The sequence below is a fragment of the Papio anubis genome, chromosome 7 (genome assembly GCF_008728515.1).
Source record: "Papio anubis isolate 15944 chromosome 7, Panubis1.0, whole genome shotgun sequence".
Classification (NCBI taxonomy): domain Eukaryota; kingdom Metazoa; phylum Chordata; class Mammalia; order Primates; family Cercopithecidae; genus Papio; species Papio anubis.
Window position 1 is genome coordinate 74,123,364 of NC_044982.1, and position 15,512 is coordinate 74,138,875.

At 36.1% G+C, this 15,512-nt stretch overlaps 1 protein-coding gene across 4 annotated transcripts in view; it reads right to left on the minus strand.

The window, feature by feature from the left end:
• The window catches only part of AKAP6 (A-kinase anchoring protein 6), a 643,647-nt gene that overhangs the window by 430,383 nt on the left and 197,752 nt on the right, over positions 1-15,512 (minus strand). The window contains exon 1 of one of the 4 annotated variants that reach the window (XM_021941108.2): positions 5,900-6,493. The exons of the other annotated variants lie outside the window; for them this stretch is intronic. The gene's annotated coding sequence lies outside the window, so the exon portion shown is untranslated. Of the gene's footprint in view, positions 1-5,899; positions 6,494-15,512 lie in introns of those variants that run through there. 4 annotated transcript variants of the gene reach the window in all.

The window sequence follows — 15,512 nt, forward strand, 5'->3', positions numbered from 1 at the left end:
AGGTAAGTTGCTGCCATATTGTAAGAGGGATGAGAATGCCATGTTATGGAATTTGGAATAAATCTTGCAGGGAGCAAGGATTCTAAAAAGATTGTCAAAAAAGAATAATTCAATTATAGTTGTATCCTAGAATGGTACAGGAAAGTCAATACATGCACTCTTATTTAGAAAATGAAATAAGAAATCAGCATCATGAGAGGATCAACATCCACTTTTTCAAGCAAAGACTTTATTAACACAAAGTGTAACCTTAAAAACTTCTTTCTAGCCCAGAAAGAAAAGATATATATAGAGAAAGAATACAAGTTTGACTTTTGGATCAAAATGATTAAAAGAGTTCTACACTGTGTCCTACCTACTCCATTAAATATAAAAAGAATTCTCCATTTTTAGTTCTCCATTAACCCTACTCACAATCTTAGTATTATAGATTTGAAGTGGAAAAATTTTAAGGATCATTTCATGCAATGTTTCTACTTTTTTCTTGTTCTAAAATTATTTTAAAATTCATTAAAGAGTTATATATATATAAACATTGTATATATAAACATATATATAAAAAACATTGTAAAAATAGGCAAGATTGAAGATAAAAGATCCCTCTTTAGCCCCACATTCTCTACAGTCAACAAGCGATAAGAAGCTATTTATATGCTGTGACCTCAATATGTAAAGTAGGAGAGAAATGAGCCCTGAGGGAAGGGTCATCTTGAAAGATCCTGAAGTCTGAATTAGTTATCTGTATTAATTCAGCAATATAGAAGTATTTTCTAATTTAGCATTTACCAGGTGTTAATAAGTATTCTACAAAAAGGTTGTTAATAAAAATAAGTTGGGGCTGGGAATGGTGGCTCATGCCTGTAATCCCAGCACTTTGGGAGATGAAGGTGGGAGATTGATTAAGCCCAGGAGTTCGAGACCAGCCTGGAAAACATAATAAAACCCCATCTCCACCAAAAAAAAAAAAAAAAAAAAAAAAAAAAACTTAGCCAGGCGTGGTGGCATGCACCTGTAGTCCCAGATACCAGGGAGGCTGAGGTAGAACAATCACCTGATCCCAAGAGGTCAAGCCTTCAGTGAACTGTGGTCTCACCACTGTATTCCAGCCTGGGTGACAAAGTGAGACCCTATCTCAAAAAACAAACAAACAAACAAACAAAAAATTAATTGGGAGAGGCCTGGGCAATTTCTGAGTAAAGACGGCCAACTGAATACACAGACTTAATTTTTCTCCTTCCAGAAACCCTACCAACACTACTGAAAAAGTTTTTTTGTTAAGCATAACCACTCAAGAACGGGAAGAAAAATGGGATTTTGGAAGCCAGAAATTAGATGAATAAATGATAAATGACTTAACCAACTCATAAAAACTAAATATTAAGTCAGCAGTACAGAGAACAACCAACCAACAAAGAACAGAGAACAATTCTGATTTTTACTGCAGAATCCTTCAAGTATTTTGAAATTGATGGAACCAGGTACCTCTGGAAGTAAAGGTGGAGTGTTGTGTAGGGAAGAATTACCTTTATCTAAAGAAAAGATGGGCCTTTGCCCCAGCTCCCAGGAAGTAACCTCTAAACCCTTGGAATTTCCCAAATGTTAGGAATATCTGAGTTAATTATGATGGGCCCCTTAGACTATACCTGGTAAGTGTGTGCTAATAAGGTGACTCAGAATGAGGGCTGGCCAGACAGAAGAACCAACCATGTGGTCAAAGGGTTGAGGCTTTGGGCAATGATGTGGGTGGTGATTCAATCAATCACACCTATGTAATGCAGCCCCAATAAAAACTATGGACATTGAAGCTTAGACAAGCTTCCCAAATTGGCGGTATTCCATGTGCATTGTCACACATCAACAACAGAAGGGTAATATATCCCTGAGGACCTGGAAGATTTGTGCTAGCCTCAGATTCTTCCCTATGTGTGTGTTCCTGTGGCTGGCTCTTATTTGTATCCTATTGCTACAATAAAACCATAATAAGTAATAGCACTTTCCTGAGTTCTATGAGTTGTTCTAGTGTATTATCAAAACTGACAGAGTCTGTGTGAACTCTCAAATGTATAGCCAATTGGTCTGAAATGAGGATAGTCCTGGGGACCCCCAAATTTGCAACTGGCATCAGGAAGTTGGGCAGAACTGTCAGTCTTGGTGGTCTGTGCCCTTAACCTCAAGCTTGGCCTAACTCCAGGTAAAGAGACAATCATATATTAAGATTAATCTTGATTTTTAAAAATGTTTAAAAATCAGTGAGAACTATAGGTCTCTCCTTACTCTGTGTTGCTGATTAGTTGCTTCCACCCCTAGTTCAGACAGAAGACTGGACGTATATTACCTAGAAAGAATGAATCACAGGGTCTCTGGACTGGCAGACACCAGGCGCAATTGAGGAGTATTCTGAAAATAAGAGGATTCAACTAATGTAGACATTCTGAATGTTGAGATCCCCAGTCCTCTTCCCTGACTCAGCTCCTCATACACTGGGAGCAATTTCTTTACCCTCCAGTCAAGAGACTAGAGATTCCCTCTCTAGGAGATCTGATCAGTCCAAGAAGACAAGATACTGAAATTGGCACATCCAGATTACCCTACAGTGACGTTCAGTCAACAGGCCTACCTACACATTCAGAGCATCCAATCAGCTTTCCAGTCTTTTACTCCTAAATATGAGTAGGTAGTCAAGGATTAGCAGAGATTTAGGGAAACCTCCAGTTTGTGTAACAGACTCACAGCAAGCAACAAAAATCTCAACCTGGAGGAAACACACTATCCATGGAAAATATGATTTGGGTAAAAAAGAAAGATTATCAGAGATAAGATATTATATCCATAAAATAAGAAAAAGAGGCTATACTTCAAAAGAAATATGTGTAGAACCAAAAAAGAACTCTGGGAAAATAAAAGTATGTATAATAGCAAAAATGAAAACCACAATATAATAGCTAAAAATAAAGTTGAGGAAATCTCACAGAATGTAAAGTAAAAAGGTAAATAGATATAAATTAGGAGAGAAAAGATAAGATAATTAGTGACCATTGCAGGAGGTCCAACACCTAGAGGAAAGGAGTTCCTGAAGGCAAGTGGAAAGAGAAAGGAGGAATTATCAATGAAATCTTTCAAGAAAATGAAGGACCTGAGTTTACAAATTTAAAAGACCAGCCTAGTGCACTAAAAATAGACAAACACCAAAGGAACATTATTTGAAATCTCAGAATATGCAGGGAAGTAAGTTTTAGGGTGGAAGTAGAAGTATATACAAAGCATGATAAATCAGACTGGTTTGGATTTCTCAACAGCAACATTAAAAGCCAGAAGACAATTTGTTTTACATAAGAAGGAAAATAATTCTAATCTAGAATTTTATAGCAAGAATAATATAGACTAATAAGCAGTGAGAGGGTAGAATAAAGGTATTTTCAGACACATACACACACACACACAATCCATCTTCTGCACACATTTCTTAAAAGATACCAGAGGCTATGCTCTGCTAAAACAAAGGAGTAAAGCAAGAAAGAAGTAGTCACAGGATGAAGCAATAGGAGGCCCACCTCCCCAGAGTGAAGAGGAAGGGAAATCCCCAAATGGGGGCTGTATACCCGGCAAAGAAGGCCTTCCAGTCCAGACTACAACAGGTCAGAAGGCTCCTGTCAAGACTGCTTCAAACAGATGATGTTGAGAGAAAATCTGATGTAAATGAATATACCCAGAAGAGATTTACCCAACTTGTAGAGAATTAGGGGTTGAATTGGAGATAAACACATAGAAAACTAAGCAAACAATAATAATTGTAAATTCCAGAAAGAAACAAAAATTGTTGAAAAATAGAACAAAAATCATATTCCTCTTTGTGGTATAGCTACAAACTGCACTTGAATAGTCTTAATAATTTAAACACTCAATGCTGCAATAACCCAAAATCATGGCATAATTTTATAGGAAGAAAGGAGGGATGGGAATTGTGTGCATGTGCACGTGCACGCCTATGAGAATGTGAGAGAAAGAGAGAGACAGGGTAGGAGAATTAGCTAAATAAATTCTCATCTTTTACAGTGAGAGGTAAATAGATAAAGCTAAGGAAAAAAAAATACTCAGGGAGTAGCCATACTATCCTATCATTTCAAGATAGAGGTAGTTACCAAGAGAATCAGCTAAAAGATGAAAAGTGGTTGCCTCTGGAGAATGGGAAATGGAAAAGAAGAGAGGTTGGAGACTGTTGTGTATGTTAAGAAACCTCAGAACTATTTGACTTAACTATCTGTATGCAAACATAAAGCTTAAAACATACCTAGATTAAAAAAATGAAAGAACTTCTTTACTACAGGACAGGGTTTTAACACTCTCGGGTACATTGAGCATTTCCAAACAGGGGATAGGGAGATAGAGCGCATTAGCTCCAAAATCTATTTTACTATGAAAATAATGATTTTTTGTTTTTTTTCTTTTTTTTTTTTTTGTAGAGAATGTCATAAGACTGGGTGGGGTACAACTTGGTTGATATTAACTTTAAAATGCTAAAAGTTCAAAATTGTGCCTATCCACTCCTAAAACATTATCTATTTTTAAATACAAAATGCTCACTGTGACTCAAATGAATAACGAGGTTGCATTTGCTTCATTCAATCTCTTTAAGAAAGAACTGCTTCCTATGAAATAAACCTGATCTCAGGATGACAACCACAGGTGATTAAGTGATCAAGTTGAAAGTAAGGTTATTTCACTGTCTGCCCCATAAGTAGATATATTGTGGAGTGAATAACTTTTATTTTTTAAGACAACTGAATCAGGCTGAGATATCAAATAATACATTAAGCCAAATCTGTCAACTAATATTACATTTGTTTTTGCTGTTCATGCTGCAACATGAGAACACATCAAATAACTACTCACACTGCTGTTCTTTCATAAACAGAAGGCATTTTACGGGTGATGAACTTTCATAAAGAGCATGATTTTCAAAAGCATTATTCCTATTCACTATTATTTCCTACTCACTATAGACTCCCAGACATGTAAAAAAGAGTTTCCCTTACAAGACTCTGACGTCAGATTTTAAAATACTAACAAGAGATAGCAAGGGCTCTCAATATCCAGAGATTTGATGTGATCAGAGATCCTCCCTCTGAATATTCTTTATTACAGAAAGAATAATAAAGGTCTTCTACTATGTTGACTTTTCAAAAAAACAATTTCAGCAAGGTAGAACCTATTATTTCAAATATTATATAACGGTTTTGCTTAAAATGCATCAAGTTCATTACAGTCAAGCATTTCAGCCTAATTAGCCATCTAAATTGAAGGTGAGTGTTTGATAAAGTATGAATTGTTTCAAGATGAATTGGTGTTTTCAAAAATAATCCCTAGAACAAGTAATTTAAGTTACATATCATGGATAAATAATTTAAGTTACATAAAATGCATATTTTCTAGTGGAAACTAGACAGTACAAGCTTATGAATATTTTTGTTCTGTTTAAGCTGGTAGATAATAAAAGCATGGCAAGCAAACCAGCTCAATACAAATTCACCTTCACTCAATTTTTCTCTTTTTAAATAATAATTTATTATCTTGCTCAATGAAATAAATAGCAACAATAAGAACTGCTGAGTAAGAGCTAATGACTTAAATGCCTCTAAAAAGAATCTAGTAGATCCTTCATCAACCCTAGAAAATTAGTTATAGATTAAATATTACCAGATACTTTGCCAACTCTTCCATTCAGCAAAGACAGAAACAAGATTTTTTTTTTAATTTAGGGGTGTCTCTAAGTCATGGGAAAATAAGGAACAGAATGCTGAACATTTTAATAGGTCAACCCATATTCTCTCCCCTCTGCCATGAGAGTACTAAGGCCTAAGTTAAAGCAAAGACCCATCAGCCATTTGCTTTTATTACTTACCACTAACCAAAGTATAGCTGTGATGTGGAAGGAAGGAAGCAGCAGTTGCTAAGCAGGGTCATGATTTCTGAGCCTTTCACTTTTTGCCCTCCTTTGCCCTCTTGGATAAAACTTCAACATCCCAGCACTTGAGCAGCTGGCTGCCATCCGAGAGTGATTCAGATGTTTGGAAGGTAATTGTCCCCTATGCTTTTTAATTTTTCATTCTTTCTCTTTGTTAGCAATAGTTTCTCATAATTGACATGACACTCAGAAACAACTGGTCCTTTTCAATAGGCTCTAGAAATCATCTATTTATAATTTTCCAGCTAATGCTTCAAAATCATCACATGACATTGCTACTGTTGGTCTTACTTAGTCATTTGCAGCCAAACGCAAATGAATCTCAGACAAATTCTGCCAGTCATAACTCTATTCATTGTGCTCTTTGGCCTAATCTTATCATTGTTAATAGTTCCGTATGATTCAGACACTGATTTGGATACTCAAGGTCTTTTGACTGAGTTTCCTTAACAAGAAATGATATTTCATATGCCTAAAAATGAATAATCCAGACTATTTCATTAACATTCAGCTGACCGGTTTTAAATAAGAGCATTTGGGATTGCATTCAATTAAACTAGAGTCTATAAGGTAAGAATTTTATTTATTCATTTAACTTTTTTAAATTAAAAAAATAGCTTGAAGAATATGATTTTTCTCTGTGTCAATGTGCAAAATAACATAAAAATTTAAAGGAAAAACTTAGATTTATAAGGAGGCAGAAGAGTATATTGGCCTGACAGTTTTGTATACACTACAGTTAAGCAGAATAAAAGGTATCTATTGAGCATCTCACTTTGTTTGGCACTCACTGGTTGAGCTCTGGCTAACAAGCGAGTCAACATTTTTTGTCCCTCCACCCTCCAGAAACTTCAAGTCCAGGAAAGAAAGAACTGGCAGCTTCCTTGTTTATTTACTTCTCAACTGAATTTTACAGAGAAATATGTGGAGAAAAACTGATCTTGAACCCAAAGAAGTCTCTGTACTTTTAAACTGAGTTTCTCAATCTACATACTTTTTTCAAAAAGGCATCTTCTTATCGCTTCACAGGGATCACATAACAAGGTTTATGTTTAACCTTGTTAAAATATGACAATATTTATATATATTTAAATATATAACAAGGCTTATAACAGGATCTCTGTGTTCAGGCAAGGTTACTACAAAATTTAGAATATTTCTCTGTATGAGGACAGAACTTTTAAAAATAGCATCTTGGATTCAGACTGTGAAGCAGTCACTTGAACTAAATAATACTGGTTTTTATTATTCAAAAAGTAATCAAGGTAATCCCAGCACTTTGGGAGGTGAGGCAGACAGATCATTTGAAAACAGGAGTTCGAGACCAGCCTAGCAAACACAATCAAACTCCATCTCTACTAAAAATACAAAAAATTAGCTGGGTGCAGTGGCACATGCCTGTAATCCCAGTTACCTGAGATGCTGAGGCATGAGAGTCAGTTGAACCCAGGAGGTGGAAGTTGCAGTGAGCCAAGATCACACCACAGCACTCCAGCCTGGGTGACAGCAAGACTCTGTCTTAAAACAAAACAAAAAGAAGTAATGAAGAAAAAATACACTTTGTGAGACTGAGGCGGCGGATCACTTGAGGTCAAGAGTTGGAGTCCAGCCTGGCCAACATGGTGAAACCCCATCTCTACTAAAAATACAAAAATTAGCCAGGCATGGTGGTGGGTACCTGTAATCCCAGCCACTAGAGAGGCTGAGGCAGGAGAATCGCTTGAACCCGGGAGGCAGAGGTTGCAGTAAGCTGAGACTGCATCACTGCACTCCAGCCTGGATGACAGAAAGAGATTCCATCTCAAAAAAGGAAAAAGGATAAATAGACAAATCAGACTTCATGAAAGTTTTAAAATGTTGTGTATCAAAAGACCGTATCAACAAAGTAAAAAGACAACTCATAGAATGGGAAAGAAAATTTGCATATATCTGATAAGAGATGAGTATCAAGAATGTATCAAAAACTCCCAAAACTCAATAACAACAAAAGACCCAATTCAAAAATGAGCAAATAAACATTTCTTCAAATACGATGTACAAATGCCCAATAAGCACATAAAAAGATGCTCAACATCACTTATCATTAGGAAAGAATGAAAATCAAAACTACAAGGTATTGCCTCATACTGATTGGTATGAGTACTATCAAAAACATACAAACAGAAAATAATAAGTGTTGGTAAGAATGTGGAGAAACTGGAACCTTTGTGCATCGTTGGTGGGAATGTAAAATGGTACAGCTTCTGTAGAAAACAGTATGGCAGTTCCTCAAACAATTAAAAATACAATTACCATATGGGCTAGCAATTCCCCTTTGGGTATATACCCAAATGGATTGAAAACAGGGTCTTAGATATTTGTACCCCCATGTTCATAAGCAGCATTATTCACAATAACTAAAAAATGAAAGCAACCCAAGTATCCATCAACAGATGAATGGCAAAACAGATAAGTAAAATCTGTTATATACATATGACAGAATATTATTCTGCCTTAAAAAGGAAGGAAAATCTGATATAGGCTATAACATGGATGAACCTTGAGGACATTATGCTAAATTAAATAAGATGGTCACAAAAAGATAAATACTATATGATTCCACTAATATGAGGTACTTAGAGTAGTCAAAATCATAAAGACAGACAGTAAAATTGTGGTTTCCAGGGGACAAGGAAAGAATGAAATGGGGAGTTCTTATTTAATGGCATAGATTTTCAGTTTTATAAGATGAAACAAGCTATGAAGACAAATGGTGGTGATGGCTCCACGATACGATGAATGTGCACGATACCATTGAACTGTACACTTTAACATGGCTATATACATTTTACCACAATTTTTTAAAAGTAGAAGAGAAAAGCACTGGGAAATAAGAAATGTTGTTAGCAATATAAGTATGGATAGATAAAAATATCTGTAGATCTAAAACATATCAACTAAGTTAACATAAAGTCTCAAGTTAATACATGAATTACTTTTAATTAAAAACCAATTCAGGATACAACCTAAAAATAAAAGTAATGGAAAGTCTTAAGATAACAAAGATAATCCCCAAATACTTATTGAGTATCTGATCAGTTAAGGCACTGGTGTAGGCACACGTATACAAACCTTAGGAGACACGTGTGTACTGCTTACAATAACATTGTAGGATGACATCATCCATTGGCTTATAGAGAGACTTCTGTACCAGTGTAATGCATTATATCTCCCAAAGAATTTGTAAATCATGCTGATTTAGTCCACTCTTCTTGTCTTATACTTCTTTTCCATCAGTATTGCCAGTTATGTCTGTGTCCATGAAATATTTAAGTAGAAAAATAGCCAAAATCTCATTCTTAGGTTATAATCAGATCCATTAGCTTTATGCAAAACTAATTGGTGGGTTAAAAATACATAATATAATTACTTGTGCTTAAAACGAAACAGGCATCCAAATTTAGTTATTGGAACAAAGGCAAGTTAAATTCAGTGAGTGCATTAGTCTGGTGAGTTATTCAAGGTCACTCACTGGCTAGGGCAAAACTAAATAAGAGAGCTGAATTTCCCAAAAGTTTAGGTTTATCATTCTCTCTTTTAAACTTGGCTATAAAGTGAAAGGGCTTCAAATTTTTCCTCAATGCTTTGTGTCATCTTAATAAACACTGCCTACATAAAGACAAAAAAAGTGTTAATTATATACCCATATATTAAAAATGAAAATATCCACTCATGTAGAGCTATGTCAAGTCAGCTGTTTCCCATTCAAATGCAAACAAAAAGACCAATTCATTCAGCTGTAAAATTGCATAAGCTGAGCTCCAACGACCAGGGGGAACAGTATATCCTATCACAATTCCGGCATAAATATAAATAATATCCAGAGCATCATTTCCTGAAACATGGTTCATGCAATACCAGCTCTGCAAAGTACTTTAAGAAAATGTTTAGAGGTTGATACATCCGGGAAATCCTGCTTACACACACCCCTTATGAGAGATACACAGCTCACATTAGTTCCCAGGAGTCTTCAGAAATTTGTCATTTTTGTGTAATTCAGTCTTTTCCAAACACATATTTTTTTTATTAACAGAACCAGCACTTTGGGGATCATTGCTCTAAAGAATTTCAAGTATTCATTGTATTCAAATACAGAGTGATTGTAGACCTTATGAAATCAAAAGCAAGAGGCCTTTCTTATCCTGTCTCTGAAACCTTGACCTCAGCAGTCCCCACTTCATGGCCAGGCTTACTCAATCTCAAGCTACCAGTCTGTAAAGGAGAAAATACTGAAGGTTGTGCTGGTTTCTCATTTTATTTACCGTCTAATTTCAACCAAATCTCCCATTCTGTTTTTAACAAGCTTATGTCCCTTTCAACATTCTCTAAGTTTTAGGCTGGGATTCTATTTCTGGCATTCCAGATTCTGGCTAGCCAAATCCATGACTACCTTCTGACACCGAACTCTTTTGTACTTAGTGTACAGCTTTTACCTTTGATCCTGTACAGAAGCCTGTCAATTTAAGTCCGTCTCTACTTTGGGCTTATCCTCCCTCCTGCCTGTGATAAAACTAATAAAGGCAAACCCCAAACTGTGACAAGGAGGATATGCTCCATAGAGACAGAGAAATCCAGTGATGTTTCTCGCAGCTTGGATTCATCCATCAATCAATTAAGAAACACCCAAAGAGCTCCTTCTGTCCTCAAGACATTATGCTAAGAGCTATGGAGAATTTAACAGAAAACACAATGGCAGGGCACTTCATTTTGAGTAATGTTTTGGGGAGGAAATGGCCCAGGAAGCAAGGGAGAAATTTGTGATTCAATAACTGTGAGGTTCCTCCTTCTATGGCTATATATTACAAGGATTTAAGAATGGTTTTCGGCCAGGCATAGCGGTTCATGCCTATAACCCCAGCACTTCGGAAGTCCAAGGCAGGAGATCACTTGAGCCTAGGAGTTTGAGAGTAGCCTGGGCAACAAAGTGAGACCCATTGCTACAAAAAAATTTTTATAATAGCCAGGTGTGGTGGCGCATGCTTGTGGTCCCAGCTACTCAGGAGGCTGAGGTGGGAGGATCACTTGGACCTTGAGGGGTCAAGGCTGCAGTGAATCATGATCCCACCACTGCACTCCAGCCTGGGTGACAGAGCAAGACCCTATCTCAAAAAAAAAATAAATAAATAAATAAAAAAGATTTTCAGTGAATACTTAATTTTTGTCCCTAAGACCATCCCTGACCTGTTTGATACTATTCTTACGTAACATCTTTTGGTGATAAAGATAACATACTGTTAAAAAGAAAGGCATTTTTAAAACAGTATGTCCAGTTTCAAGGACCTCTGGATAGCCTCTAGAGTAGAAATATAGGAGACACTGTATATAAAATGGCACATGGTGAGATTGACTATCTGGTTTACAATAAAATCCCCAATTTCAAGATTAAGAAAAAAGTGCAATGTATATACCTACTCTCAGTCCACCATACCATCTTTTTTCTTTAACCAAAGGCATTTGTATTTGTTAAGACATATAGGTCTAGAACAAGGCAGATTGCTGATAACATCATCCATGGTGTGTGTTATTGAAGATCTACTATGCATATAGGCACATTGCATATGCTGATTTATTTTAGGGGAATCATTTCCTGGAGACTTGAAGAGTGTAACAATTAGAAGCTCCTCTGAGGTACACAGCAATGAATTTTTAGCTTCAATTCCTAAGAACTCAACAGAGCCAAAACATAAGTGAATAGTAAATTTCTTTTGGCTATGACATCTGATAAAATAGCGTCCCTTCATAGAATGCATAATGCCTGCATTATTTTTGTAAACATAGCCTTGCCAAAAGATGCTCTTGAAAGTTAATGTTACAAAAGGGGAGAGTAGTATTGTGTCAATATTATGTACCAAAATTATGAAGTATGTCTAGTTATCATGGAAACATGTCATGTAATTTATTTCCAAAAGATACGAAAAAGATTATAAACTCCTTAAAAGCAAGGATTATGTGACACAATTTTGCATCCTACATGGTGTCTCACTCAGACCCTTCGGCATAGCAGGCATGTGATATACTTGTACTGAACATGTAATGAGTCAAGGAGTGAGTGAGACACTGAATGCATGAATGATTCAATCAGTGAAGAAATAAAAATTCAATAAATCCTTTATATAAATAAGCTGGTAGACAATTGTATGCTACCCACTAAATAAGAGGGTATGAAATAGTTAAAGAGAAAAGAAAATCCAGAAAAGCTGAAAGTAACTACTGGAAAATGTTTCTTTGTTTGCTTGTTTTAAGTAACAAGGGAAACTTCTGAGGTAGCACTCAATCTGGACCCTGTCTCACAAAAACCAAGATCCTGACAAATCCCTTACCAATGTGTTTTCTTAAAACCATTTCCTGGTATTAGCTTGTAAATGAAGCAGCTAGCATTACGGAAACATATTAGAGAAGAAAAACTAATTTTATACTTCTGGTAAAGACAGAAGATCAAATGTTCTCATTAGCCTCTGCTACCTCCCAAAACCCATAAAAATATCACTAAATAATTTAAAAAAAGGAGAGAGAGTAAGAGAGATGGTAACAACAAGAGGATTTGGAAACCAGAAAATAAATGGGCAAGAAGTAACTGATTTAGCAGATCTAAGAAAGCTAAATCCTAAACCGGCAGTGGGGAAACTGAGAGTCAATCAAATTTACAGGTAGAGCCCCCAAATGCCCAAAACTGATGACATCTTGTTCCCCTGGAAGAAGGGTGAAGGTGGGCCTAAACCTAAGATAATCACCTGGAAGCCAATTTAAGAACCAGCTAAAACCCCAGATTCCTTCTCTTGGGAGTCTGCCTCTCTATGCAGAGAATAAAATAGAGGGTCTCTACATAAAAGGATACCAATGTTGAAGGCAGGGACACCTTACCCTACACTGGGAAATTAGGTCAACATATGCTTATTAAATGTTTAAATCCTGCCTTCTTCCTCCATTCAATTCCCAGAGTGCAATCAGCAGGTTGGAATCTCATCAAATCTAAAGGAAATACCTAAAGATATTGATGGAGAAGGATATTCCATCAATGAACAGCCCATATCAACCTATATAGCAGGATTTCTCAACCTTGGCACTTTTGACATTTGGGACCAGAAAATTCTTTGTTGTGGAGAGCTGTCCTGTGCATTGTAGAATGTCTAGTTGTAGTACCTGTGGCCTCTACCCACTAGATGCCACAACCTCTCCAGCATTACAAACAGAAATGTCTCTTGACATTGCCAAATGTCCTATAAGGAGCAAAATCACTCCTGGTTGAAAATCGCTGCTTTATAGTGAGGCTGATAGCTGAAAATTCCCTCTCATATACTCAGAGTTTCAAATCAGCTTCTTAGATATTAATGGATACTAGTTGAAGTTATGCATGGTTGAGCACAGATTCACTTACAATTTATGCTTGAATTAACCATTTAAAAAGCACAGTGTGATTTAGTTGTTTTCAACAAAGATTATTTTATGAAATCTAAATTTTTAAAAAATCTTTCTAACAAACATCATCTGAAGTTAAGAGTATCCCAAAATAATTAAAAAGTAAAAAACAAAAATAAAAATAAACCTATTAATATGATCTACCTATAGGCAATAAATTGGGATTTACTTTACCCCATAAATATCTAAATAGTTTGCTCTTTCTCACTTAAGGAACATTTGTTATCTTAATAATAATCTTTTTTAAAAGTCTCATTATATTTGTCAATGAAAAGAGTCAAACTCCATAAAATATTTGAAGAGATTTATTTTTAGCCAAATATGAGTGACCATGGCCTGTAACGCAGCCCTTAGGAGGTCCTAAGAACATGTGCCTGAGGTGGCTAGGGCACAGCCTGGTTTTATACATTTTGGGGAGACATGAGACATCAATCTAATATATTTAAGATGTACATTGGTTTGGAAAGGCAGGACAACTCAAAGTGGAGAGCTTCCAGGATATAAGTAAAATTTAAATTTTTTCTGGTTGACAATGTGTTGAGTTTATCTAAAGACCTGGGATCAACAGAAAGGAAACATCTGGGTTAAGATAAAGGGGTATGGAGACCAAGTTTTATTGTGCAGATAGCAGACTTCAGAGAGAATAGGTTAGAAAGTGTTTCTTATTGGACTTAAAAGGGTGTCTGACTCTTAGTTGATTATCTCCTGGATCTGGAAAGAAAAAAAAGGAGGAGAGGAAGGGGATTCTCTACAGAATGTAGATTTTTCCCACAAGAGGTGACTTTGTATGGCAATTTCAAGATATGACAAGGAAATATATTTGGGGTTAAAATATTTTGATTTCCTTCCTTATTTGTTACATGATGTTACGCCAGAGTCAAGTTGGAAAGCAGGATTAAATAAAATCCCTCTGACGAGACTTTATGGTTTGCAGGGTATGACTCCCTAGGTTCCTTAGGTAGGATTTGGGCAAAATAAGAAAAAAAAAAGGTCAGAGTTTAGTCCTCATACATAATCAAGAGAAGTGATTAAGCCAAGTGGACTCTCCTGGAATGCCTCTGAAGTTCTGGTCTTTAAGAGATGAGCATCTGACATCAGTTGGAACATGTAGAAATTTATTACCTTTCAAACTGTTTACAAGTTTTATTGTCAGTTTCAAATTAGAAGAGGAAGAAAACCTTTGTTGTTAGGCCATATCAATATATGAAATGCATTTTTAATGTAAGGAAAAACTTTTTAATGAGAATCACACAATTTCAGCTAGAAAGGAACTCAGCTATGCAAATAAACTGGAAAATCTAGAAGAAATGGATAATTTCCTGGACACTTACACTCTTCCAAGACTAAACCAGGAAGAAGTTGAATCCCTGAATAGACCAATAGCAGGCTCTGAAATTGAGGCAATAATTAATAGCCTACCAACCAAAAAAAGTCCAGGACCAGATGGATTCACAGCCGAATTCTACCAGAGGTACCAGGAGGAGCTGGTACCATTCCTTCTGAAACTATTCCAATCAATAGAAAAAGAGGAATCCTCCCTAACTCATTTTATGAGGCCAACATCACCCTGATACCAAAGCCTGGAAGAGACACAACAAAAAAAGAGAATTTTAGACCAATATCCCTAACAAACATTGATGCAAAAATCGTCAATAATATACTGGCAAACCGAATCCAGCAGCACATCAAAATGCTTATCCACCATGATCAAGTGGGCTTCATCCCTGGGATACAAGGCTGGTTCAACATACACAAATCAATAAAGGTAATCTAGCATATAAACAGAACCAAAGACAAAAACCACATGATTATCTCAATAGATGCAGAAAGGGCCTTTGACAAAATTCGACAGCCCTTCATGATAAAAACTCTCAATAAATTCGGTATTGATGGAACATACCTCAAAATAATAAGCTATTTATGACAAACCCACAGCCAGTATCATACTGAATGGGCAAAAACTGGAAGCATTCCCTTTGAAAACTGGCACAAGACAGGGATGTCCTCTCTCACCACTCTTATTCAACATAGTGTTGGAAGTTGTGGCCAGGGCAATCAGGCATGAGAAAGAAATAAAGGGTATTCAGTTAGGAAA